Source organism: Otolemur garnettii, unplaced genomic scaffold, assembly GCF_000181295.1.
Source record: "Otolemur garnettii isolate 467f Iridium unplaced genomic scaffold, OtoGar3 scaffold00104, whole genome shotgun sequence".
In the NCBI taxonomy this organism is placed as follows: domain Eukaryota; kingdom Metazoa; phylum Chordata; class Mammalia; order Primates; family Galagidae; genus Otolemur; species Otolemur garnettii.
In genome coordinates this window covers 2602087-2616675 of record NW_003852499.1, presented here as the reverse complement: position 1 = coordinate 2616675, position 14589 = coordinate 2602087, and the positions used below count along the sequence as shown (strand labels likewise).

Sequence of the window (14589 nt, the reverse complement as noted above, 5' to 3'; positions counted from 1 at the left end):
TGGTCTCGAATTCATGAGCTCAGATGATCCACCTGCTTCAGCCTCCCTGAGTGTTAGAATTAGAGGCATGAGCTACCATGCCCCACCACTTCATTTTCTTTTAGTCAATTAAATCCAAACTTCTTCACAGTCAGATTGATGCAAGAATCAGGAATTACCAGGTGCTCGGGAAACAAGGTCAAGAACCTCAGGTCTTCAACTTCATCCTTTTGCTGCTTCCTCTTTCCCAAGCCTATATAATTTCTTTCAAGACCAGCAGTCCAGAAATTCCCCTGTTGTAATGACTTCTGGGTCCCCCAGCTTTTTGGCTCTGTCAGGAGCACCAACGAAGTGGAGTCCAAGCAGGAGCCACCAGAAGTGCAGAAACAGCGCAGGAGGAAGCTCCAGGATGAGGTGGGAGCCCCTCCAGCTGCGCCTCTCCCTCGCTCTGGGACCTCCTTCCTCTGAGGCCTCCTGCCTATCTGTCAGTGAGCTCAAATTCTTCCTGCGCCCCCATGTGCACATGCCCCCCACCTCCCACCATACACCCCAGAATGTTTGCTCATGTCCCACTAGTGTCATTCCCCAGACATTGCCTGTGCTCAGCCCCCCTCTTCTCTCTCCTATTTGTCCCCCCACAGCCCCCCTCCCGTAGAGAAAAGGCCTGTCATTTGGGGAACACCTGACAAGTACCAGGCACTCTGCTGCATGCTTCACAATCCTGCTGTATGCGTTTCCCAGGGCTATGTAACCACAACAAACTACACAAATTTATTCTCTCACTGTATTGAAGAAGTGTGAATCAAGGTGTCAGCAGGGCTATGCTCCCTCCAAAGGCTCTGAAGGAGAGAACTTCCTGCCTCTCCAGCAGAAAGAGGACAGCCTTGGCTTGGGGTTATACCACTCCAAACTCTACCTCTGTCTTCACATGGATTTCTCTCTTGTGTGTCTCTCCTCTGTGTCCCTCCTCTTTGTCTCTTATAAGGACACCTGTTATTGAATCTCAGTCATCTAGAATGAGCTAGTAATATAGGATGCCAGCTTCCAGGAGTTAGGACACGGACATATGTTCTGGCCATCACCATCCAATGTGGGTCACCCTCATATCACAGGTGGGGAGTGGCTCAGGCAGGCTTAGTTCCTTGTACAGGGTCAAATGGCTACAAAAAGGGAGCCAGAGTCTGAATCCACTTCTGTCCTAACTGCAAAGTCTGTGTTTTTTCCACTACATCTACAGCTCTTCCACCAGCCTTTCCTTCTCCCCTCCCCTCAGCCCCCACCTTCCTGCCTTTGAACCACCTCTGATGCCTCTGTAGGGTCCTCATCGTTTCTTGTATTTTCCTGTTAAAGTCTGCACTCCTCTAGCCTGAGCTCTCCTAGAGCAAGGATCATGCCTTACTCATCTCCATATCTTCCCATTACCAGTGCTCCAGAAATGCTTGTTGACATGCATTGATTAGCATATAACAGCTACAGGATTGAAACTAAAGAGAAAGAATTGCTCAACCACAGAGGAAGCTGTGAGCTGCTCCCCAGGTCATCAGCATAGAGGTAAAGAGAGCACTTGTCATTGTGGTTGGGGAAATTGCTCAAAGCAAGTCACAGGCTGGCCCTGTGAGTGGTCAGGGGGTCACATTCCCAAGTGGTGTTATGTGACCATAACTGGTATGACACTCTAGCACTGTCTATTTCTAAGTGACGCTTGAATTTCTCTTTTAGCAGAGTACAAATCTTTAGCATACTTGGCTGGAATATTAAGATTATGTTCTCTACATACAGGGGAACAGAGACGAATGCAACTGGGATCCTGCCCTCCAACATTCCTGATCTGCTAGGAAGGGCGCTCCAAGCTACAAGAAATGCAACTTTATTATACCAAACCTCTTCTCAAATTAAATCGTCTAACTTAAAATGTTGCATTCTTTAGAAGGTTGATACTTCTTTTAACTCATAAAGCCTTAATAGAACTCTTCCTTGAGATAACCATCTCACATGCATATGCAATAAGGTCTGATTATGAGAAGCATCCACCGAGGAACATAATTCTGCAAATAATCTTGATTGCAATGGCCTGCTTTTATATAATTAATAATTTTAATAAGTGCATCTAGCACCTTTTCTAATTCAGACACTAATGATTTTGACACTAGGACTTCTCTCTGTAGGAAACAGTGTGTAAAAATAATTTGGGCATTCTTTTGGGGGGTAAATGTAGCAAATCCTTTTACACCTCCAGACTTAGATGCAGCTCCATCAGTACAAATAATTATGCAGGAATTCCAAGACAAGTTATAGAATTACAGTAATTATCGATCAAATAAAAATATCTTGGCCCTTTGTTATTATTGTTTGGAGTGGTGGACAATATAAAAAAGTTTTATGGGCTCGGTGCCTGTGGCTCAAGTGGCTAAGGCATCAGCCACACACAGCTAGGGTGGTAGGTTCGAATCCAGCCCAGGCCCGCCAAAGGACAATAACGGCTGCAACCAAAAAATAGCCGGGTGTTGTGGTGGGCGCCTGTGGTCCCAGCTACTTGGGAGGCTGAGGCAGGAGACTCGCTTAAGCCCAGGAGTTGGAGGTTGCTGTGAGCAGTGATGCCATGGCACTCTACCCAGGAGGACAGCTTGAGGCTCTGTATCAAAAAAAAAAAAAAAAAAAAATTTTTATCATTTCTTCTTTATAGACAAATCTATTGAATGCTAAAAGTTTCGGTTTACCATAGGTTTATCCAAATGAATTGCAAACATATTTCCTTCTTTGAGGTGAGATATTACTTGACATTCTATATTTTCAGATAAATCCTTAACACACCAAGAAATTATATTATCTGAAAGCAAAAAAAAAAATTTTGAGATAGTCTCAAGCTGTCACCCTGGGTGGAGTGCCTTGCCATCACAGCTCACAGCAACCTCCAACTCCTGGGCTCAAGTGAGTCTCCTGTCTCTGCCTCCCAAGTAGCTGGGACTACAGGCACCCTCCACAACACCCGGCTATTTTTCGGTTGCAGCCATCATTGTTTGGCTGGTCCGGGCTGGATTCAAACTCGCCAGCTCAGGTGTATGTGGCTAGTGCCTTAGCCGCTTGAGCCACAGTCGGCGAGCCTGAAAGCAAAATGTTTTGTTTTGTTGTTTTATTTCAGTTTATTATGAGGGTACAAACAACCAGGTCACATTTTTGAATTTTTTAGGTGGAGTCACTCTGAAAGATCCTTTTTATATTCTTCTTCAAATATTGTTTTTTGGTTTGTTGGGTTGTTTTGGTTGTTGTTTTGAGACAGAGTCTCACTTTCCCGCCTCCGGTAGAGGGCTGTGGTGTTATAACTCATGGCAACCTCAAATTCTTGGGCTCAAGCAGTTCTCTGCCTCAGCCTCACAAGTATCTGGAACTACAGGCACCAGCCACAATGTCCAGCTATTTTTTGTTGCAGTTGTCATTGTTTAGCTGGCCTAGGCTGGGCTAGAATCTGCTGGCGCCATAACCACTGTGCTGCGGGCACAGAGCCATGTAGGTGGTGTTTATTTATTATAACAATAAAACATTTATTTATTGTAACAATGTATCCTTGTATAATCAATTTAAAGAGGTTTTAATTTTTTTTTTTTTTTTGAAACAGAGTTTCACTACGTCACCCTTGGTAGGCTGCGGTGGCATCACAGCTCACTGCAACCTCAAACTCTTGGGCTTAAATGATTCTTAAAGAGGTTTTAAATTTGATATATACAATTACTGTGCTTTGAACTTCATCTGAAGATAATTTAATTATTGATCTTTAAACTTTTTCATGGCACACTGGTTGAAAACCACTACTATAGTCACTGAGACACTGACAACAGAACCATGGGTTGTAGAGAGGTCAGATGGGGAAAGACAGACTGGTGGGCAGCTGATAGATCCTTCCAGAAAAGGGATGATAGGTCCTGGAGAGGGCTAGGGGCTTGACGAGAGAAGAGCAAATACAGCCAGCCACATAATGGCTTCATGATATAGAATAATAGCCAAAGATGTCTACATTCCATTCCCAAATCTGTAAATGCCACCTTATAAGGCAAAAGGACGTTGTAGATGTGGCCAAGTTAAGGGTATTGAGATGGAGAGATGATCTTACATCATCCCAGTGGGCCCACTGTAACCACAAGGATCTTTTTTATAAGAGGAGCAGGAAGGCCAGAGTCAGGGAAAGAGATGTGACAACACAAACGTAGGGCTCCCAGTATGGGGCTACAAGCCAAGGGGTGTGGGCAGCCTCTACAAGCTGGAAAGGACAAGAACAGGTCTCCCATAGAATCTGCAGCTTTGCCAACACCATTTTGAGCCATTTTGGACGTTGGTTGCCTAGAACTGTAAGATAATTTTGTGTTGTTTTGGTAATTTGTTATTGCAACAGTCAGCAACATACCAGCAGAGACCAGGAGCCATATAGCTTGCTCTCAGGGAGAGTGCCTCAAGGCAGAATTTGCTACATAATTGTTGAAACACCAGTAAGATCACAGGAGTAGAAAACCAAGTATCCAAGGTACTCAATACTAATATGAAGCCAGTGGAGGAACAAACACCCACTCACACAAGAGAAAAACTCGATTCAATTCAAGTGCAAGGGAGGAAGGAAGGAAGATTCAAGTGCAAGGGAGGAAGGAAGGAAGAGGGAGAGGGGACAAAGGAGGGGGATTGGTGTGCTCCCACCTAAGGGCACAAGGTGAGGGTATATGGCACACCTCCTGGGTGCAGGAAACTACTGCAACAGGGACTCTACCTAACAAATGCAAACTTTATAACCTAATCATTTGTACCCTCATATTAATCTGAAATTTTAAAAATAGTAAGTGCTTTGAGACTCAAGGAAGAGGGATCCCCAGGGGGCAGATATGAAGGCTTCTAGAACTGGGTCTGAAAGATGGACTAATGAAAATAGGAAAGGATGTGTGACCATTGGAAGCTCTTGGGGCAATGCTGCTCACAGGCAGGGGGATGGACGAGTTGACCTCTGCCTATCTCAGGAGTAAGTTCTCCAAGTAGTAACTAGCCAAAAGTCAAAAGAAAAAAAAAAAGAAAAGAAAAAAAAAAACTTGGGGGAGAAAAGATTTTTAAAAAGTAAACTTCTCACCCATGAATGGATCAATAAATTGTGCACCGTGGAATATTATGCAGCCATAAAGAAAGATGGAGACTTTACCTCCTTCATGTTTACATGGGTGGAGCTAGAGAATATTCTTCTTAGCAAAGTATCTCAAGAATGGAAGAAAAAGTATCCAGTGTACTCAACCCTATTATGAAACTAATTTATAGCTTTCATAGGAAAGCTATAACCCAATTTTAGCCCAAGAATTCGGGGAAAGGGGAGAGGGAGGGGAGGGGGGAGGATGGGTGGAGGGAGGGCGATTGGTGGGATCACGTCCATGGTTTATCCTATGGGGGTACATATGCGTCTTTCTAAATGTAGAATATAAATGTCTTAACACAATAAGTAAGAAAGTGACATAAAGGCTATGTTAACCAGATGAATGAAAATATTTCAAACTGTATATAGAAACAACACACTGTACCCCATGATAGTGTTACTGTACACAGCTATGATTTAATTAAAAAAAAAAAAAGAGTTCAAAGTACTCAAAAAAAAAAAAAGTAAATTTCTCAGGGAAGAGAATTTTCTTAGCAGTTCACTCCAAGTAAATAAATATACCAGTATTCCTCAGGCCACACTACCAGCCCCCAGCATATAATGTCAGCCCCTGAGCTGAGGGGAAGCTGTCCTCCTGTGCTTCCTCTCTCCTAGGGACATAGACATGTTGGTCAAAAACAGCCCACTCATGTCCTTCCTTCACAATAATCAACATGGTGATGGCATCCCACAGCACAATGTCAAAGGAATGACACAGCTTCAGACCAATCTCATGTTCCCAGTAACCATGACACCACATTATTACTGCCTAGTTAGATAGGGTGTAGACCCGTAGGTCTGGTGGAGTTTCTGGTCCCAACAGCACAGTAGGATTCCTGGCCCACTATCACCATTGTAGGAGCTGGGGTTCTAATTTTATAAACAAAAAACTATAACAACCCAAATTTATATGCATCTTGGGTGGCACCTGTGGTTCAAAGGTGTGAGGCGCCAGCCCCATATGCTGGAGGTGGTGGGTTCAAACCCAGCCCCAGCCAAAAATGGCAAAAAAAAAAAAAAAGTAAAAAACTTAAGCACTGGAATGAAAAGACAATTCCTTATGCTGGTAAAGGTATCTTAAAAAAAAAAAAAAAAAACAAATTTATAAGCATCTTACAAAATACCGGTAAGTGTAGGCTTGGTGCCCAAGGCACAGTAGTTACGGCGCCAGCCACGTACACCCAGGCTGACAGGTTCAAACCCTGCTGGGCCAACTGCAACAAAAAAATAGCCAGGCATTGTGGCAGGCACATGTAGTCCCAGCTACTGGGAAGGCAAGAGAATCACTTAAGCCCAGGAGTTTGAGGTTGCTGTGAGCTATGATGCCACAGGACTCTACTGAGGGCAACACAGGGAGACTCTGTCTCAAAAAAGAAAAAAACTAACAGTAAGTGTAGATATTTTAAAAACAATTATTAGGCACAGCGCCTATAGCTCAACCGGCTGAGGCGCCAGCCACGTACACCTAAGGTGGCAGGTTCCAATCCCCAGCCCGGACCCACCAAACAGCAATGATGGCTGCAACCAAAAAATAACTGGGCATTGTGGCGGGTGCCTGTGGTCCCAGCTACTTGGGAGGCGGAGGCAGGAGACTTGCTTGAGCCCAGGAGTTGGAGGTTGCTGTGAGCTGTAATGCCACGGCACTCTACCCAGGGGGACAGCTTGAGGCTCTGTCTCAAAAAAAAAAAAAAACAATTATTAAACCCCATAATTGTACTTTTAGACATTTATGTCAGAGAAATAGAACTTTAGGTTCACACTAAATCCTGCACATGAGTGTTCATAGTAGCTTTACTTAATAATACCCAAGAACTAGAAGCAACACAAATGTCCCTCATTGTGTGAAGAGTTAAACAACTATTCCATCCATAATCATGAAATACTACTCAGCAATAAAAAAGAAGAAACCAGTGATACACGCAACACGGATGAAGCTCCAAGGACTCACACTGAGTAAAAAAGAAGTGGGGGGGGGAGCCAACTGGCTGGTCACAGAGGCTCACATCTGTAATCTGTAATTGTACTATGGCAGGGAGGCTGAGACGGGCAGATCACTTGAGCTCAGGAATTCAAGATCAGCCTGAGCAAGAGCAAGACTCCGTCTACCAAAAATAGAAAAATTAGCCGTGCATGATGGGCACCTGTAGTCCCAGCTACTTGGGAGGCTGAAACAAGAGGATTTCTTGAGCCCCCAAGTTTGAGATTGCTATGACCCCCACAGAATGGGCGACAGAGACTCTGTTTCAAAAACAAACAAACCAATCTCAGAAGGTCACATACTGTATGATTCCACGTATAGAATAAGATTCTTAAAATGACAAAACTATGGAATTGGAGAGCACATTAGTAGTTTCCAGGGGTGAGAGACGGGAGGAGGGAGAGGCTGTGAGAGGGATGTGGTTGTGGTTATTAAAAAGCAACAGAAGGGGTCTTTGTTGGGATGGCTGTATCTTGACTGTGGTCATAGCTACACAAACCTATGCCTGTGATAAAGTACACACAAGAGCCCACATACACACACACAAGTGCAAGTGAAACTGGCGACATCTGAATTTCCTAGTTATGACAGCCTACTATAGTTTCATAAGATGTTACCACTGGACGGAATGGTATAAAGAGTCCATTGGATCTCTCTGTGAATCTGGAATTCTCTCCAACTAAAAATCTCACTTAAAAAATTTTTTTAAACAATAAGTGAGCTTTTTCTAATATGTGTATTTAAAACTCTGCACCCAAAAACCAGAGAATCCACATTATTCTTAGGTACACACAAGGTTACCAACTCATCCCAGCTTGCCCAGAACTTTCCTGATTTTAATACTAAAAGTCCTTCTCCAAAACCCTCTGTCCCAGCCGGGCATGGTGTTTCACGTCTATAATCCTAGCACTCTGAGAGGCCGAAGTGGGTGGATAGCATGAGATCATAAGTTCCAGAACAGCCTGAGCAAAATCAAGACCCCGCCTTTACTAAAAATAGAAAAACTGAGGGAAGAGGATAGCTTGAGCCCAGGAGGTGGAAGTTGTGAGCTATGAAGCCACAGCACTCTACCCAGGGCCAACAGCTTGAGACTCTGATTCAAAAAAAAAAAAAGAACCCTCTGTCCCTAACAAATCAAGATGATTTTTTCCCCTAACACTTACAAAAGTTGATTATCCACATTTCTCAACATAAAACAATTCTCAACACATTTCAAAGAGTAGGTAACACATACTCCATATTCTCCGATCATAATACAATTAAATGAAGAAGTCAATTTAAAAGATCAAAAGCTCCCCACACATTTGGAAACTTTTTTTTTTTTTTTTTTTGAGACAGAGCCTCAAGCTGTCCCCCTGGGTAGAGTGCTGTGGCATTACAGCTCACAGCAACCTCCAACTCCTGGGCTCAAGAGAGTCTCTTGCCTCCGCCTCCCAAGTAGCTGGGACCACAGGCGCCCGCCACAACGCCTGGCTATTTTTTGGTTGCAGCCGTCATTGTTGTTTGGCGGGTCGGGCTGGGGATTGGAACCTGCCACCTTAGGTGTACGTGGCTGGCACCTTAGCCGGTTGAGCTATAGGCGCCGAGCCCACATTTGGAAACTTTAAAACACATGTCTAAATAACTCATGGGTTCCTTAATGAAAACAAATCATAAGATAAATTTTTAAATACTTGAAATCAAACACGATGATGATGTTCCATTTTAAACAATATTCGAAGTGTGTGAAGACGCAGTGAAACGTGTGCTCCCACTGGCTCCCTTCTTAAAGCTGAAGGAAGTATAGAAACAACACCCTCTGTAAAGCAATTTGGCAACATGTAACGTACTAGACTCCTTTAGAGCGGACACACTCTGAGCCAGTAAATTCCACTTCTAGGAATTTATCTTAAGGAAATTGTCCTACGATTAAGACAAAGACCTACATACACAATAGTCCCTGTAGCATTGTTTCTAATTGTCAAAAGAATAGCATCCCAGTTCAGGAGATTAGTGAAGTAACTTTTGGCATGCACATGGGATGGATTATCACGTAGGCACGAAAAACATTATTGAAGAATAGTTCTTAATGACATGAGGAAATTCTGATGATATAATCCTAAGTGAAAAGAGATATAAATATGCATACATGGTGCACTGTCAACTACATGAAATATATATAGAAGAAAACACTGGAAAGAAATACGCTAACATATTTGCACTGTCATCTCTAGATGGCAGGAGACTGTCATGTTCTTATTAAATGTCTTGTGGGCATGGTAGCTCGTGCCTGTAATCCTAACACTCTGGGAGCCCAAGGTGAGTGGATTGCCTGAGCTCAGGAGTTTGAGACCAGCCTGAGCAAGAGCAAGGGCCCCATCTATAAAAATAGAAAAACTAGCCTGGCATTGTGGTGGGCACCTCTAGTCCCAGCTACTCAGGAGGCCGAGGCGAGAGAGTCTGAGGTTGCTGTGAGCTCTGAAATCACAGTACTCTACTCGGGGTGGTAGAGTGAGACTTTGTCTCAAAACTAAATAAATAAATACAAATTTTAAAAGTAAATTTCTTTTATTTTCCAATTTTTTTCACATTGTGCTTGTAAGAGTACTTAATATCATGAAATGTTTTCTTTTTTTAATGTATAGAAGAAGAGTGAGGGGGAGAATTAAAAACTGAAAGCTGGCTCAGCGCCTGTGGCTCAAGCAGCTAAGGCACTAGCCACATACATCTAAGGTGGTGGGTTCGAATCCCCAGCCCGGGTCCGCCAAACAACAATGATGGCTGCAACCAAAAAATGGCCAGGCGTTGTGGCGGGCGCCTGTAATCCCAGCTACTTGAGAGGCTGAGGCAGGAGACTCACTTGAGCCCAGGAGTTGGAGGTTGCTGTGAGCTGTGATGGCATGGCACTCTACCCAGGGGGATAGCTTGAGGCTCCATCTCAAAAAAAAAAACCCTGAAAGCTATCTAGAATTCAGCTATCAAGGTAAAGTAGCAAGTGACAAAAGGTGAGGATGGTATTTTTGAATTCTAAGGAAAAAGGATAGGTTCTTTCTAAACCCAAACAGATTCTAACTTCCTTAGGAAAATATTTTTTAAAAAAGAAAAAGAAAACATGCTAACAGAACATAGTTTAAAAAAAAAAAAAAGAAACAAGAAAAAGAAAACTTTATTTTTAACACCTCTTTAAGAGAAACCAAAACCAAATTTAGTGATGCTTCTAATTGTAATAACCCCAAACTAGAAACTACTCAAATGTCCTTCAGCAATAGAATGGATAAATACAGCATATTTACCAGTTGATTATTATACAGCAGTGAGAATCATCTGCAACCACATACAACAGTATGAATAAATCTCATAAATATAATGTTGAGTGAAAAAAGCTAGACTCGAGAAAATTTCTTACCATATTATTCCATTTATTTAGAATACCAGAATTGGCAAAACTGGCCTGTGCTACCGGAAGTCAGGAGCGTGGTTCCCCTTGGGGGCGGTGGCGGGAAGGAGGCATGAGGGGAGTTGGTGGGGTGCTGCTATACTGTTTCTTAGCCTGGATGCTGGTTGGCGAGAGGGGATCCTCAGTCTGTGACAATGTTCTGAACTGCATGCTCATGATCCGTGTACTTTCTCTATGACTATTATACATCCATATAAAGTTTTCAAAAAGAAAAAAATATAGTGCTTGAAAGTACACTTGGAATTTATTTTCCCTTAATGGGATAAAGGTTCCTGAAAAGCTGATGGGTTTCCTAGAATTTTTATTAATAATTCAAGTCTCCCAAGCTGTGTTCCAGACAGAGCATCATCTGTAGACACATCACACCCGCCTTGCCCTGAGGCCCGCTTCCTGCTCTGGCTGCTGTTCTCTGACCCTGTGCGACCGTTTGCCTCTTCTGGCAAATGGGTGCATCCCTGTCTACCGCTAACAATTAAGGGTGGTAGTTTGATACACACCTTACACACAGGCGTCAACATGACATCACACAGTGCCGCACAGCTTAACTTAAAGCAGCGGTTCTCAACCTGTGGGTCGCGACCCCCAATAGGGGTCACCTAAAACCATCCTGCATATCAGATATTTACATTATGATTCATAACAGTAGCAAAATTATAGTTATGAAGTAGCAACGAAAATAATTTTATGGTTGGGGGTCACCAAGGCATTAGGAAGGTTGAGAACCACTGACTTAAAGGGAGGCAAAGAAAAGGTGCAAACATTGAACTAATTCAGAGAGGAGACTTATCCTACCAGGTTTCCTTGTTCTGGGCACCTAAGTTCAGAATCCCTGCTACCTAGATTCCTGAACCTACCTTGCAATTGCTAATATTCATTTGGTGTCAGGGCCAGGCTCTGGGGTACCAGAGTGAGTGAAAACACAGCACTGTCTGCCCTCATGGAGCTTACAGTCTATTGATGAGCACTGACATAAATCTGAATGATTGTGCATTGAGAGTAAAACACATGGTGCTAGGGGAATGTGCATGTTATAGGGACCCTGACCTAAACCAAGGGCTGGGGAGCTGTGGTCAGAGAAGGCCTCCCTCAGAAATGCAGCTGAACTGAGTTCCCAGTGGAGTAAAACCAAGCAAAGGATGGTGGAGCACTTCAGGCTATGGGAATAGCACGTGCAAAGGCCCAGTGGCAGAAGGGAGCCACTACCAAGAAACTAATAGTCTGTGTGGCTGGAACACAGAACATACACCACAGGAAGCACAGTGGACAACAGGACTGGGGAGGTAGGGAGGTGCCTGGAGAAGTGGTATTCCTTTCGGTGGTGCTCTTCAGTTTTCAGGGCACTGTCCCAGACATGACCCCATCAGAGCCTGGGCCAGCATCATTAGTTAGGAAGAGCAGGAATTATTCTTCCCAATTTGCAGATGAAGAAGTAAATGCTCAATAAAGTGATTCACCAGAGTGGGAGTCACAGATTCACAGTCAGGGAGTTAGGAAATCCCATGCTCACCCCTTGCGGTCTGACTCCTGAGCCAATGCTCTCTGCTACCACTACCTCCCCCAATCCAGTCCACACCGAGTCTTCCTTAAGGCTCAACTCAAAGTGAAAGCATCAGGTCTCATAGCTGGAAGGGACTTTAGGGAAGGACATGTCCCCTAGGGCTCCATCAGAGCCTTCCACCACCATCTCAGCAGAACTGGAGGACCCAAAAGCTCTGACTGAGAGCCTCCTGGTTTACTCTGAAACATAGACAGAGTCCTTTTAGCTCCGACTTCATCAGTGGGGAAAGAGGTGATGTGAGTTGGGTCAAGTAATCCCTGCCTTTTAATTCAATTAGTCCACAGTTCCATGCATCTGTTTTGAAATACAGAAACTACCTCGGTGACCAGGCTACAGAGAAGACTTTTTTGCCAACACATTCAAGAACTATGAGAACTTCCCCCTTATCTCTGTGTCTTCCTGAAACACAAAGATTCTTATCTATTTAAAATGGCCTATCCCATACTACAAATTGTTCATTGATTTAAAAATTAAAAAAAAAAAAACAAACTGATACTTGATTGATCCTGCCAGTAACAAAAAAAAAAAAAAATAGACCAAGCATGGTGGCTCAGACTTGTAATCCTAGCACTCTGAGGGGCTGAGGTAGGTGGATCAATTGAGCTCAGGAGTTTAAGACCAGCCTGAACAAGAGTGAGACCCTGTATTTACTAAAAATAGAAAAACTTAGGCAAGAGGATGGCTTGAGCCCAAGAGTTTGAGGGTGCTATGAAGTTATCATGATGCCATAGCATTCTATCCAGGGCCACAGAGTGAGATTCTGTCTCAAAACAAATAAATTAAATTAAATTAAAAATAAAAATACTTTAGAAAAAGAAATAGTAGGTCAGTTTCTTTAAAAACAAAAAACAAGATCAAGGATGCCTACTCTTGCCACTTCTGTTCCAAATTACATTGGAATTATTCTAAGTGAAATAATTGAGGAACAGAAAAGTACAGGTTGCCTGGTCTCACTTATAAGTGGGAACTAAACTGTGGCTATACAAGGGCACACAGAGTATAATGGACCCTGGAGAGTCACAAGTAGGAAGTATGGGAGGGGATGGGTAAGGGGTGAAAATTACCTATGAGGTACAAGGTACACTACTCAGCTAATGGTACAACAAAAGCCTCCACCACCATACAGTATAGACATGTAACCGAATTCAACTTGTACTCCCTAAATCTATTAAAGTAAAACTTAAAAAAAAAAAAAAAAAACTACATTGGGAATCCTGGCCAATGCAACAAGACAAGAAAAATAAAATCATAAAGATCAAAAAATAAAGAAACAAGGCTGGCACAGTGGCTTACACCTGTAATCCCAGCGCTTGGGAGGCCAAGACAAGTGGATTGCCTGAGCTCATGCGTTCAAGACCAGCCTGAAACAGAGCAAGACATCATTTCTAAAAACCAGTTGGGCACTGTGGCAGGTGCCTATAGTCCCAGCTACTTAGGAGGCTAAGGCAAGAGGATCACTTGACCCCAAGATTTTGAGGTTGCTGTGAGCTAAGACACCAAGGCGCTCTACTGAGAGTGACAAAGGAAGACTCTGTCTCAAAAAAAAAAAAAAAAAAGACTGTCTCCAAAAATAAAGAAACGGGCCCTTGGAACTCTCAGGTTCCAGGGGAGTTTGGCCCCTCAGCATCCCAGCATTAGGCCCCAGAGAAGGCAGACAGGAGAGAACCTTCTGGGACCAAAGTTTCTTCACCTCAGGGATGTGGTCCATTGGTGCAGGAAGCCTAGAGGCTGCTGCCTTAGCACTGCTCCTGGCCAATACTGACGTATTTCTGTCCAAGCTGCAGAAAGCAGAGTTGGAATATCTGGAAGAGATAGACCTGAAAGGAACCAAGGATTTTCAAAGCACAGGAGCTGTGGGGAAAGAATGGAACTACGATTATAGCCATGCAGAGGACAGGCTGTTTCCTCTGCAGGGAGGAGGCTGCAGACCTGTCCTCCCTGAAACCCAAGTTGGAGAAGCAGGGGTAAAGAGCAGATAGCAACTGAATGAAGGACTTACAGCCTTATTTCAAAGGAGAAATCTTCCTAGATATAAAGAAAAAGCTTTATGGTCCACAAAGGTGGAAGATCACATTTATGAGATTTATCCATCTGGGAATGTGGTACAACTTCTTCTGGGCCTATAAGGGAGACTGCTCTGGAAACCTGGAAGGTGAAGGCTTCATCCTCAGGGGAGTTTTTATGCTGGTTTGACAAACGCCCGCCACAACAGCCGGCTATTTTTGGTTGTAGTTATCATTGTTGTTTGACAGGCCCAAGCTGGTTTCGAATCTGCCAGCTCTGGTATATGTAGCTGGCGCCTTAGCCACTTGAGCAACAGGCGCTGAGCCTCAAAGTGGTATTTTAATACACACAATGTGTAATGATCAAATCAGAATAATCACCTCATCCATCACCTTGAATACTCATCATTTCTTTATGCTGTGAATTCTCAAAATCCTAGCTTTTTGAAAATATACACTGGCTCGGCGCCTATAGCTCAA

The 14589-nt window shown here is 43.5% G+C and overlaps 1 pseudogene; it reads left to right on the top strand.

Annotated features, from left to right (window-relative positions):
- The window catches only part of LOC100956518, a 24800-nt pseudogene extending 10501 nt beyond the window's left edge, over nt 1–14299 (top strand).
- The last annotated feature ends 290 nt before the right edge of the window (nt 14300–14589 follow it).